Raw genomic sequence first — 14,677 nt, forward strand, 5'->3', positions numbered from 1 at the left:
TAAAACAAGCAGAATACTTTTGGCCGGATATGGCCGGTTTAAATGCTAAAGGGTTAAGTCTGAACATATGCATATTTCCTATTGCTAACTGGAGAATTTTCACAGTATCTGCTTCATTCTTTAGAAGATTTTTTTATAAAGTAATTCTTGCATTTCTAATTGCACTAATTATAGCAATGATTATGTTATCAAAGGCCTCTGTCAATCAGGTTTGACAGAGGCCTTTGATAACATAACAAAACGTATTTGCACCTGGAAGATTTCCCTTCAGGATACATAGTTGGGAAAAGTGGTTTTTGAGAAGACCAACACTTGCCCACATAACAAATCTCCTTTTACCATGTCCTCAATGTTGTCCAAAAAAATAGGCAAAGTGGGACAAAGCATGGGACTGGTGTCCTCTAGGCAAACTTAGAAAGCAGAGCAAGGACAGGTACTCTTATGCATTTCAACCAATGCTCAACATTTCTGAAAATCCACCACACTCTACTCGTACCTTATTTTATTATCCACAAAGTGATGGAAGGCAAATGAATATAAAGAGCAGAAACATACTCCGAAAACAAAAAAGGCAAACAAACAAAAGTAACCACATACACAGCATTTTGTTGAACACTGATGATTCAATCAATCAACCACCTCCAGGGATTATATTTCATCTATTCTTCCCATATATATATTGATCCGATTCACTAATATTTTAAGTTTCGAAAAACTAAATAAACAAAGAACTAAAATTGACAGTTTCAAAATCAATAGTGAAGTGAAGAGTACAACAACGACAACAAACAAACAAAAAAGCTAAATGTACCATTTATGAACTTTGGGTTATAGATGTGTGTGAGAGAGAGAGAGAGAAGAAATGAAGCAACTAAGAAACGAAGCAAATGAATGGATGGAGCAGAAACAGTTCGTTCATTGCTGATTCATCTTTATATGTAAATTCTCTCACAATTACAATGTAAGAGAGTTAAATGTCATTGTATACATTGTGCTTGTGATAGAGAAATGATAATTTATTACAAACCACTGAGTACAGCTCACACAAAACACTGACCAACGTACTTCCTACATGTTATTCACCTAAACAATGACATTTGAAAAATTACTCGTTCTGTTATCTTCTTATACTGAAGATTTTTCAAGTTACTCTCTCTTTTACCCTTTTTACTCTTTTACTCTTTTACTTGTTTCAGTCATTTGACTGCGGCCATGCTGGAGCACCGCCTTTAGTCGAGCAACTCGACCCTGAGACTTATTCTTTTTGTAAGCCCAGTACTTATTCTATCGGTCTCTTTTTGCCGAACCGCTAAGTGACGGGGACGTAAACACACCAGCATCGGTTGTCAAGCAATGCTAGGGGAACAAACACAAACACATACATACATATATATATATATATACGACAGGCTTCTTTCAGTTTCTGTCTACCAAATCCACTCACAAGGCATTGGTTGGCCCGGGGCTATAGCAGAAGACACTTGCCCAAGATGCCACGCAGTGGGACTGAACCCGGAACCATGTGGTTGGTTAGCAAGCTACTTAACACACAGCCACTATATTTTGTAAATTTTAATTCATCCTTATTATCATTTAATGGCCATCTTCCATCCTGGAATGGTTTGGGTAGTTTGACAGGATTCAATGAGTTGGAGGAAGGCATTGAGCTCCAATGTTTGCTTTGGCATGGTTTATATGGCTGAATGTCCATCCTCACCAACCAGTTTATAGGGTGTACTGGGTGCTTTTGTTCATGACACTGGCACAAAGGAGATGTTCAACAATGGGGTTCTTGTAGAAAGAGAAGTGGCTTTAACCCTTTAGTGTTCTGATTATTCTATCAAACATAATGCCTATTGATTCCCATTGATTTGAATTAATCATGCATTATCTCATATCTTCAAGATCTTGATGGTGTAATTACTTAATGTAGAATAAAATTGTAGGGTAGGTGTGAGAGCCTGGATCTGCTCAGTTTGAACATAAAACAGATTAAATATTTTGGCCGGATATGGCCGGTTTAAATACTAAAGGGTTAAGCTAGGTGACAAGGGGCTAAAGTAGGATACAAGGATAGGCACTGGCATTTTGTTATAGAGGAGGTAGATGGCTAATCATTAGTATAAAAGGGTAGGTGGGAGTATCGAGAAAGAAAATGGAAGTGATGAGGTGTCAGAGCATAGTCTCAAGGTACAAGAAGGTGAGCATAAGAGAGAATATGGACAGAAGATCAGGAAGGGTTGGTGGATAATTCATAAGAGTGTGAGGAGAGTTTCAGATGCTTAAAAATTGGGGTAGAGGTGAAAGAAACTGGTGTGTTAGAAGAGAGGGGGTGATAAGTGGAAGCACAGGAAACATGGAGAGTAGCAGTATGATAAACACGTAGACAGATCACAAAATTGAAGATGATGAGTGAGGTGGGAGAGTGAGGGGGGAGTAAAAGAGACAGGGATACACTGTCACAGAAACAGATGTCAGATGTAGGTAAAGGTGAATATAGTGAGCAGGGGACAAAGTTGGGTTGGGGAGGCCACCGATGGCAGATATGAAAGGGTGTTAATAATGATACTAGAAATGAGAGGATGTTAACAATGTATAGTAGACCCAAGATGTAGTCCAGAGAAGAGGGATAGATAACTGGAGGCACAGAAAGGTGTGATTGGTGGAAAAAATCCTCTTTAAATGAAAGTTGCTTTCTGTACATTAGTTATTGGACACCAGAGAAAAATCAGAAGATCAGACATTTGAGTTGAGTTTGCACACACAAAAAATCTGCTTAAGAAAAGATGTCTTGTCTGCTTATAATCTTTAATCTAAAATGCTTGCTGGAAATGGAAAGAGAAACAATTTAAGAGAGAAGCTGCTAGATACAGTAACTAATGAATAAATGAATGACCTTTAATACATTATTAAGAGTACAAGAAAAAGTCAATCTAATTAATTTCATTATCATAATCATCATCAGCAACAGTCTAATTTTGTATTATGGCATAAGTTGTATTGATCTGAAGGAAAGCTTTCGCCCACCTATATAGGTCATATTTCTTCCTTAATATGTAATACACTATTTAGATGAATCATAACTACTTTCTTTCAAGTTATTCTTCATTCATCCTTACTGCAGCTGTAGCTGCTGAAACCTCTCACTTCACAAGCCTTAACTACCACTTTATGTAGTTGATTCTCATTCAGTTCTTTGGGAGAAGTTTTCATTCCTTCTATAGCCAGGCAAAACACCAAACTACTGCAGTAAAGATCATATGTTCTATGTTAGACAGAGAAAGAGGATCCATTGATTATCAGTTTTATTATTGCTCTACACACGATTTTCAACTGTTGGCCTTACTATCACATTCACCTGTTCTGGTGCATATGGTTTAGTGCCAGGGTAGCTTTGCTTGAGTAGACCAATGATCAAAGGAGTTCCATGCATGGACATCCTGTCTTTTTATACATCCAACAAAACTATCCAAAGTATTCTTCATTTTTAAGATAGTAAGGTGTGCTTTGTTGGAAATTTGGCTGCTATTTCTATTAGGTCAAATGGTTAAGTAGAGGCTTCTTTGTTAACTTGCCTCTGGCACTTTTTAGATTAAGCCATCTAAGAGGACTTAATAATTGAAACACACCATTACACCAAGTCATATCTTCAATGATGCTTCATATAGGCAATTCAAGCAGCCACTGAAATCTAAGAAGCTGTTCACTGATGGCTGTTCTCTCAACACAACAAATGGATTAGTTCTCAAGAGACCACGACAATTTGGTATCACAATAAGCATAAAGAAAATGAAAATGATGTACCAGTCTGCCCCCAGAATTTCCTATAGAGAACTCAAGGTCACTATAAATGGGCAAAAACTATAGGCAGCACATTTTCTGCAGTGAATTTTGATGAAAAGGTCAACTGCAGGATTTCCAACTACAACAATGACTTCTGCAGACTGTAGTGTAGGAGTGAAGAAGAATCATCCTCCTTCCAAAACTGAAATTCTAATACACCTTTCAGTATACTAAGCAGTTAATAGGAGACATTTTGTACTTTCACCACATCTGTATACTTTCTTGTAGAATGGTCAGGTATTATAAGTTGAACATATTAGTAACATGCCACACCAAAACATCCCAAAGGATATTGTTAGGAGGCAAAATAAAGGATCGAAGGATTATTCAAAAGCATCTCTAAAGCATTCAATATAGTGGTTGACTTCTGAGAGCTGCTGGCCTGGTGCCTACACGCTTGAAAACAAAAGAACAGCTGTGGCTGAGAGGAAACACTGACTATGCAAAGTTATAGCTGCTGTTACTCAAAGTGCTGCACTTTTTTGTATGCCCCCTAATAAGTAGGAGAGAATTCTAAGATGTTAAAAGTATAAATCATAAGTAACAAAAAGCAATTCTCCTCTCAAGAACAATAAGCCGAATTATTTCATATTCTTAGAACAAGTATATTTAGAAACATTTTAAAATAATTCAATATTCTGCTATTTTGCATTGGAAAACAATTCCTAAATAAAAATTAAAAAAATATCTTTAATACATTTTATAACATTACACACACACATACACACATCATACAGAAGGGATTATTATCCAAGCTGTGCCCCCCTGAAGCACATCTGCAGATTCAAGCTATTGGCTGTATGTATGCAAATGTTTATTTTGGTCAAGTAATATTATTTGCAAAGTATGCTTTAAAAGACTGTGATTTACGGTATTATTTTAATACTCTGGTTGCAAATGCTTCATTACAAAATGGGAACAATATTTTATGAACATAGATATATATTAATAATAATATAAATGTAATGAATTCATAATAATATATACACACCTTTAAACTTAGTCTCAAAATAATAATATATTACTATTAATTAATATTAATATCTATGGTCATAAAATGTATAAGTTGTAAAGAAACATTTGTAACTGCAGTATTAAAATAATACCATAAATTCTAGTTTTCCATTTTAATACACGCGCGCATGCACCCCCCCCACACGTACACACACACACACATTTTGTATTAGTGCAGACATGTAAATAATTTATTTATTATTAAATATGATAATGTAATTATTTACATGTTTTTTGATTTATGAAGCAAATTTGTCATGATATTTGGATATTTTATCAAAAATTCATCTAAATATTTCTCAGTCATTTATGATTATATATATATGTATACACACACATACACACAGAGGTGTAACTCTGTAATTAAGAAGCATGCTTCCCAGCCATGTGGTCTCAAGTTCCATACCACTACATGGCGCCTTGGGCAAGTGTCTTCTACTATAGCCATAGGCTGGCAAAAACCTTGTGAGTTTATTTGGTAACTTGTACGTACGTACATACATACGTACATACATACAAGCAAAATCAGCCTCTTCAAAACATTCAACATGTCTGGATAGTTCAGTCATTCAACGCTGGCATATAGACATAAAGGGCATTGTTCAGTTTATCAGCTCTTTTTGAGCTGGGGCTATGTACTTGATGCCTTCCTGTTTGACATGTTTTTCAGTCACATTGATGCATACTTTTTGAACTACTTTTATATCAGACCAGATAGGAGCTACTCAGTTTGTCTTGGCTGAGGGCTAAAAACAAAAGTACATACAGTTCTTCTCAATGACATGTTGCTTGCAGATAATGTGGCACAGGTAAGACACTCTGAAGAGCAATTACAATGCTTTATGTACAGCTTTACAAGACTCTGTCAGGAATTCAACATGGTAATCAGCCTAAAGAAGACTAATGTTTTGAGTTAAGGTCTTGAACATACATTTTTCATTGACAATAACATTTACAAGATGGTGAATGTCTGTTCACATTTTCTTATGCTCCGAGATCAACAGATGGATCAAATCAGGTTGATGAAGATAATATGGCAAGCTGATGATACTAACTAAGATTGCATTCTATAAATGTGTCCTCAGTATATTACTTTATGATAACAAGTCCGAGAACCTTTACTCTGAACAATAATAGCATCTTAATGCCTTGCATCTTCATAGCCCGTGATGCATTCTAGACATAAATTAGACCGACCGAAACACCATCAATGAGTTCTTGGCCCATGTCTAGATACTCAGCTTCTTCAATCAGTGTCAACAATGATGTCTCTGCTGACTGAACAATGAACACATGTCAGATGGGAGGATTTTGAAAAACCTGCTCTATAGGGAGTTGGCCTCTAGAAAACCAGCACAAGAGTAATCTCATCTTTTTTTTTTAAATCAAAGATGTCCAGGCTAATAAATGTAAATATCAAGAGATAGGAAGAAGTTGTAAATGATTGCCTTCATTAGAGGCTAGAACTTGGAGTGGGGTTCTAAAAAGAAAAGAGAAACTGAGGCTTGCTGTTAAAGAAAAGTACATACACAAAAAAAAAAAAAAAAGATAAAAGCACAACCCTTAGAAAATATCCAAAAATTGTGTCTTTAATGTAAGTTACTGCAGCTGAGGCTGTCATTCATGTGTGGATCTCTAAATCCAAAAATGTATCTTACCCAACTCCATATAAAGAAAAAGTCTGATAATTCAATGTATGAAGACAGAGTATCTAGTTCCTCTTTTGAAAACACGGAAGAGTTTGCATCAGGATATCCAGTAGTAGAATACTGACTCAATCAGTTTTGATGAATCCAGCAGATGATAATGATGACACAAACACACACAATACAAACTACTCAGTATTTTAGCTCAAGCATACAATTACAAAAATCAATTGAAGGAGGGCACAGACATATGAGTAATGTGTGTATATCTTATGTTATTTTATATCAGTGTTGTATATAATTATCATCAGTAAGAAAATCAAAACAATGGTGCATTGAAAAACAAGGGCTCTTGATCAAGTGAGACACTCCTTGTCACTCACAGCATCACAACTGCAGTAATTAGCATGGGGGAGTTGTAAAGTATGATGCCATTGTTCACAAATTGTGATATAAGATGAATAATATATATATTTAGGAACAAATTTGTTAAGACAATCGTCTCTGTATGAACCACCTCACAGGATAGGAATTACTGGAAATTTTGGACCTTTTGCGAAAATGATTTCCCATGTTGTGAGGAAATTTAAAGAGATGAAGATTTATTGACCATGCCTAACACGAATGGTCAAGAGATGAATAAATTAAAAAGGCCTCTGAGATATTTAGAGAAATAGGCTTAATTAAGAATTACAGTTGATACTGACTTTAGCATAGTTAAATTTTTCTGGATATTACTTTATATTTAGAAAAAAATATCTATACATAGCAAAAAACTAATAAAAAACTATTTTATATATATAAGGATTAGAACCTAATCCACAAAGAAACCTAGTCTCCCAAACTTGTTCAATATATATATATATATATATATATATATTATATATATATATATATATATATATATATTTATGTATGTATGTATGTATGTATGTATGTATGTATATATATGTATGTATGTATGTATGTATGTATGTATGTATGTATGTATGTATGTATGTGTGTATATATATATATATTGTTTATCTTTGGATGTAGTCACATTCATTAATACTTCTCATTATTAAAAGGGTGGAGGTACATGGCCTAGTGGTTAGAGCAACGGACTCATGGTCGAGGGATTGTGGGTTTGAATCTCAGACCGGGCGATGTGTGTGTTTATGAGCGAAACATCTAAACTCCACGTGGCTCTGGCAGAAGGTAATGGCGAACTTCTGCTGACTCTTTCACCATAACTTTCTCTCACTCTTTCCTCCTGCATCATGCAGCTCACCTGCGTTCCGTCCAGGTGGGGAACCTATACGCCAAGGAAACCGGGAAACCGACCCTATGAGCCAGGCATGGCTCGAGAAGGAACAAAACAAAACATTATTAAAAGGGGAACTTTGTAATAGTGGCTTTTCAGATAAAATACAATACAAAACCTGAATTGAAAATTCCAAGTGTAAAAGTGGACCAAGACATATTCAATGACATACATAATCCAGAATATAGTCTAAATACCCTGTCCATATGTACAAGATAATTTTCATTCAAATCTGAATTGTTTCAGTGAGAAATTATTGATATTATTTCAAAATGATAAGGATTTGAAGAATTGTGCAGAAATACTAAGTTTCTGTAGGCAACCTTTGAGGTTCTTATCAATTTATGTGTCTCCAAATGGCTGAATGAAGCAACAAAATTCACAAAATTAGGAACATGCCATTTTTTATCTTCACTTTGGATTGTTATATTTTATACACATGCATTATAAAAATAAATATAGGAAAGACATCTGGTGCAATTTGGAAAAACAAGTAAGGAGTCGATATCCTTGACCATCATCACTATAAGAACTGGAGACAGTTTTAGCTGAAGAATAGACAAAAATTCCATTGGAAACAATTCCAACTTTGTATGAGTCCATACCTCATAGAATTCAAGCTGTAATTACTGCCAAAGGTGGTCCTACCCCACATTAAAATAAATTTGTTTGAAATTTTGAGGTGTTTATATATATATATATATTATGGCTGCCCCCTCGTTATCGAGTATAGCCATTGCATGAAGCTTAACTGTTACTGGTGCTGTGATCGAATGTGACTTTTTAGCCCGGCTAAAGATCTACAATGTCTTGTCCAAAATTGGCAACTAAAACCTTTACTGGTAATAGCCGGCTGTAGTTGTAAGTGGTCTTCATGTACCTTTGCATGTCGTTTAAGTCCTCCTGCCGAATTATACTCTCTTCCACATGCCCGACAGATATGATTAGTATGGTGTGTTACACCACCACCAGTGGCCAGGTTGTCACTCATCTGTCTCGCTTTATGACTACGAAGATGACTCATGAGTCCAGCTTTACTGAGGCAGGGTCTTGCACAGACAGTGCATGTCAGAGTCAAAGGAAGACCCTTCCCTTCTGGAAGTGTAACAGCGATGCCCTTCCTGACATCCCTCCTCACTTTCTCATGTGCAACTCGAGATTTCTCAAACGTGGCTGTCCCCTCATGCACAATCCTTCTCCACCTGCTACGATCAATAGCTATGATATATATATATATAATATATATATATATACATACACATACATATACTCACGCATGTGTGTGTGTTGCAACACAGTGCAAATCAGAAGAATTCAAATAAATAAAAATATCATTGTCTCCTTATGGGTTAAATAAGAACTGAAACACACTCTTCCTATAACATACACACACATATACGTGTGTGTGTGCATATATCTTTTCTGAATTTATATTGGTGTAGTAGTAAAATTGTAAAAAATGGTGCTTAGCTAAAAGTCCTTTGCATTGAGTTAGACATGCTCTTCTAACTTTGATAATTAGAAGAACAGTGAACTAATGATTGTCCCACTAACCAATGGTGTTATTGTTCACAAACTGTGATGATGCACACACGCATGCATGTGCCCCCACCCCTTCAATATTCTCTTGATAAAATGTTTGGCATTAGGAAAAGCACCCAATCATAGTAAACATTTCCAAAAGAATATATATGTGAGATATGGTACTTATCTAGGAGGACAGCTTATTTGAAGAATTGAATTGGATTATGATGACATATCCATTTCATCCTAGTATGGAAAACAGACCTTAAAATGATTATGATGATGATGATAATAATGATGATGATGATGATGATAATGATGATGGTGATGATGATGATGATGGTGGTGGTGGTGATGGCAATATATGTCTGTGTTCATATTTGTGATTATATTTTATCAGTCTAAAATCCATTGCTGCTAATGTTGTATCACTTCACAATTCATAACATTAAGCAATTCAATAGAGACTAATGAAATAGGTACCAGACAAAAATAAGTACTTTTATAGCTGCAATTGAATGACCGAAACCAGGAAGATGTTTTCGACAATTTTCTTTTGCTGTTTAGTTATTATAGTTAATGATAGGAGCTAACAACAGAGTTTATGTACCATTTTGTCTCTAATGAGAAGTGAGAATGTGACCACATCTGTCATCCCAACTCAACTTTATACATGCTCTTGGTAACATTATGCTTCTTCAGACCTACTGATAGCTGACAGAATTCTTCATCAGATTTTGGACCATAAAATAATAAAAGATAATATCACTACAGCATCTAGTTTCATTGGCTTACAGTCAGTAACATCATAGCAGATGGTAACAAGAATACAGAGAAAAGTTGAAGGTATCAAATAACTGTTTCCTTCGCTCTTTTGTCAAATATATTTGTGGTGAACACTATTAGAGTAAAATTGGGCACAGACGTGGCTGAATAGTTAATTATTTTATATTGCAATTATGAAGTGCTGAGTTTGATCTCTGCACAGCATCTTGAGTTAATGTTTTCTGCTATAACCTCAAGTCAACCTAATCTTTGTAAGTGAAATGGGGTGCATAGAAACTATGTGGAAGCCTGTTGAACGAATTGTACATGTAATTCAAAAGAGCCAGCCTTGTCACAGTGTTACAGTCACTTTACCTGATTATGTTATGGGTACATGTGTATGTGGAATACTCAGTCACTTGCATAATAATACAATGAGAAATTTCCACAGATCAAAAAATTGGAATATTCAGTATTGAAACCAATGCATGATTTTGAAGGCTTATGGTGATTTGATTTCAAGAACTAGTTTTTTAATTCCAAGTTGAATAGGCTGTGTGAATGAAGAAAGTATTTTACTCTTTTTTGCCAGTTACTTTCATAAGACTCAATCAAGCCTTGTGTTATTAAAAAAAAATAAAACAAAACAAAAAGAAGTTTATTTATGTAGGATAGTATAGATGACTATAATCTTTTCTACTCTAGGCTCAAGTCTTGAAATTTTTGGGGAGGGCAGGCAGTCAGTTAGATCGACTCCAGTATGCAACTGATACTTAATTTATCAACCCCAAAAGGATGAAAGGTAAAGTCGACCTCAGCAGAATTTGAACTCAGAATGTAAAGACAGACAAAATACCTATTTCTTTATTACCCACAAGGAGCTAAACACAGAGGGGACAAACAAGGACAGACAAAGGTATTAAGTCGATTCCATCGACCCCAGTGCGTAACTGGTACTTAATTTATCGACCCCGAAAGGATGAAAGGCAAAGTCGACCTCGGCGGAATTTGAACTCAGAATGTAGCGGCAGACGAAATATCGCTAAGTATTTCGCCTGGCATGCTAACGATTCTGCCAACTTGTTGCCTTATAGATGGCTATAATAGTAGAACTTGAACAAAATTAATTTCAGTATCTAATTTCTCCCATATTCATTTTGGGTTTTGGGTTGGGTTTTCTAGTGATCTCTCTAAGCCCCACACCAAATTACATGTAAATACACTGAGATTGATGTAATCTAATATGCTCACTCCTTTCAATAATTGACCTAACTAATATGTCAAATATTGTATCTATGTAAATTATAATTATTCCTTTTATAGAACAATTATTTGTTAGATGGGCACAGGCATGGCTGTGTGGTAAGAAGTTTGCTTCTCAACCATATGATTCCAGGTTCAATTTCACTGCATGGTACCTAGGGTATGTATCTTATACTATGGGAAGCACTCTGTCGGTTACGACGACGAGGGTTCCGGTTGATCCGAATCAACGGAACAGCCTGCTCGTGAAATTAACGTGTAAGTGGCTGAGCACTCCACAGACACGTGTACCCTTAATGTAGTTCTCGGGGATATTCAGCGTGACACAGAGAGTGACAAGGCCGGCCCTTTGAAATACAGGTACAACAGAAACAGGAAGTAAGAGTCAGAGAAAGTTGTGGTGAAAGAGTACAGCAGGGATCACCACCACCCCCTGCCGGAGCCTCGTGGAGCTTTAGGTGTTTTCGCACAATAAACACTCACAACGCCCGGTCTGGGAATCGAAACCGCGATCCTATGACCGCGAGTCCGCTGTCCTAACCACTGGGCCATTGCGCCTCCACATCTTATACTATAGCCCCAGGCTGACCAAAGTCTTGTGAGTGGATATGGTAGATGGAAACTGAAATATATATGTGTGTGTTTGGTTTGTTTACATCCCTGTAAAGAAGAGATCAGAATAAGTGCCAGGCTTTAAAAAATACTGGAGGCAATTTGTTCAACTAAAACCTTTGAAGGTGGTGCTCCAGCATGGTTGCAGTCTAATGACTGACACAAATAAAAGATAAAAGATACACAAAGCCGCATATCTAGGAGGAAGAAACCGTTGATTAAATCAATTCAGTATTTGATTTGTATTTTGATCTATAGACTCTAGAAAGATGAAAGATTAAGTCTACCTCATCAAATTTTGAACTCAAGAATATAAAACATTTTGTTCACTGCTCTACTAATTCTGCCATCTACTAACCTTTCATAAAACAAATGTTAATAATAAGAGTCTTTACATTTTGGAAATAATCATAAAAAATAGCTAATGTTGGTGTTATAAATTCATGTAAATCTTAATGAAGTGTTTATTAACAACTAGCAGTATCGCCTGGCGTTGCTCGGGTTTGTAAGGGAAATAACTATAAAGCATTTTTAGAGAGTTATAGCCAAAAAATAGCAAAAAATGCATTAAAAATGGGAAAAAAATTATGGTAAATTTTTTAAAAAATCGTTGACTCATCGTAGACATTTTTAGAGAGTTACTTCCCTTATATAATAGCGAAAAAAATGCATTAAAATGGAAAAAAAATTATGGTAAATTTTTTTTAAAATCATAGACTCATCATAGATGCGCGCTAATACCCAGAAGGGCTCGATATGAATCACGACTATAAGATACCCGGTTTTGGTTAAACTGCACCGCAAAATGTGGGAGTAGTTAGGAATCTAAATCGTAGGAGACAGACACACAACCTCACTTTTATATATAAAGATGTGCCTTGAAGAGAATTTAGTTGTAAATAATAGCTTATAATACATTGAATTTAAAATTCCATTGATAGTAAAAAGGCAAAAATCTACCTGTAAGACATGAATCACATATCTTCTGTAACTCAGAATTATAGCTGAATCCACTTTGAGAATAATTCATTAATAAAGATTTATTTACATATTTCTCAATGCTTCTATGTTTGCATACTAAATGTAAGTAAATCTTAATTATTTCATTTATTTGAAAACAACAATTAAGAAGGAAAATATTAATGTTTCAACTTACCAAAAAATTAAAACCTTATTAGGTATTAAAAGGTTCATAAATCCTTCAGAGTGCAAAGAAAATGTTCAGAATAAGAAAACCATTCCAGTCAAATAAAAATCCTTTTTTAAAATTTAGAATGTTGGTTTCAATTTAAATAATTTAATCAAGGTAATATCCAGGACTATATGCACCTGCAATGAAAAAAAAAGTACATGACCATTAGTTATTTAGAAAATTTATGATCTTTTCATGAAATTAAGTATTTATAACAATGATATTTGATGTAGTGGAGATAGGAAAACACTAATATTGAACTTAATTTAAGCTTTCACCTACAGCAGTTATCCATCATCATAATGTAAGTTACCAGTAAGAAAGGTAACCAGCCATACCACCAACTATTTCAAAAGCAAATGACCACAGGGGAGGGAGAAAGAAAGAGTGGAGGAAGAGAGAGAGGGAGAGAATGAAGAAAAGATCTATTTAATGAGTGTGTAAGAAGCATGATGCTGTGTGGAGATAAAATGTTTAACGAGTAGAGAAATAGTTCAGTAACTGTATATATATATACAATAGCAAACAGTTTTAGCCTGTTATTGGCGTATCATTTACATACATGTATGTATTATATATTTTAGTATTAGGTAAAATATTTATAAATAACGGAGATGTACTTGCATAGCAAGTGATTTGATCTGAGATCATGTGCTGAAACGAAAACAATTGCAGCGTGGAAGGTGTTTGTAAGCCATTTAAGAAACACACAAAAGCCGTTCGATTCACTTCAACATTTAAGTTTAATTTGTCAAAATATTTTCGTCGCTAAAATCCGCGACCTGTTCACTGACAAAAATCCACAGCACGGATTTTTGTCAGTGAACAGGTCGCGGATTTTAGCGACGAAAATATTTTGACAAATTAAACTTAAATGTTGAAGTGAATCAAACGGCTTTTGTGTGTTTCTTAAATGGCTTACAAACACCTTCCACTTATAAATAAGCATTTTATAAACATGAAGGAAAATCTTTTCTTCTCAAAGTCCATTACATGATACCTAAAATCTAGTAGCATGTCCCCTAAAAATTCATGACATATTACAGCTGTCATACAAGTTATATAGGTTCACAATCACTGAATTATAAGTTCTGCACTGTCAATTTATGAGGAAGGTTGAATGCAAGTGAGTGATTTGATGCAAGTGAGTGATTTGCATATACAGAGTTTATAGAGAAGAATCATGTGTGTTAGGTAAATGTGATGGAAGGTACAGAAGAAGATCAAAGTGGAAGAGATACTTTAATCTATACTCACTTCCAGTAAACATTCTACAATTGACTTTCTCTGCAATCCCCTGTCTCTTTTATACGGATTTTATGAAGTATATTATTTGGATTGTGGACACTTAACCTACTTGATTATTTCTATTTCCTAATTCATACTTATCTCAGTCACAACCTTTATCACTTATGTCATTTATTACTTAGAACATCTATCGCTTATACAGACACTTATTATTGGTCACCGTCCGTCTAAAGAGATGACGGAAAATCCCTTTTTTTTCTTCTT

General features: G+C 35.1%; 1 protein-coding gene across 7 annotated transcripts in view; it reads right to left on the reverse strand.

The window, feature by feature from the left end:
- LOC115211602 (neuroglian) overlaps positions 1-14,677 on the reverse strand; it is a 149,789-nt gene that overhangs the window by 96,074 nt on the left and 39,038 nt on the right. For all 7 annotated transcript variants that reach the window (XM_029780183.2, XM_029780182.2, XM_029780181.2 and 4 more), the window contains exon 2: positions 13,130-13,302. The gene's annotated coding sequence lies outside the window, so the exon portion shown is untranslated. The remainder of the gene's footprint in view (positions 1-13,129; positions 13,303-14,677) is intronic.

This window comes from Octopus sinensis, linkage group LG5 (genome assembly GCF_006345805.1).
Source record: "Octopus sinensis linkage group LG5, ASM634580v1, whole genome shotgun sequence".
Taxonomy (NCBI): domain Eukaryota; kingdom Metazoa; phylum Mollusca; class Cephalopoda; order Octopoda; family Octopodidae; genus Octopus; species Octopus sinensis.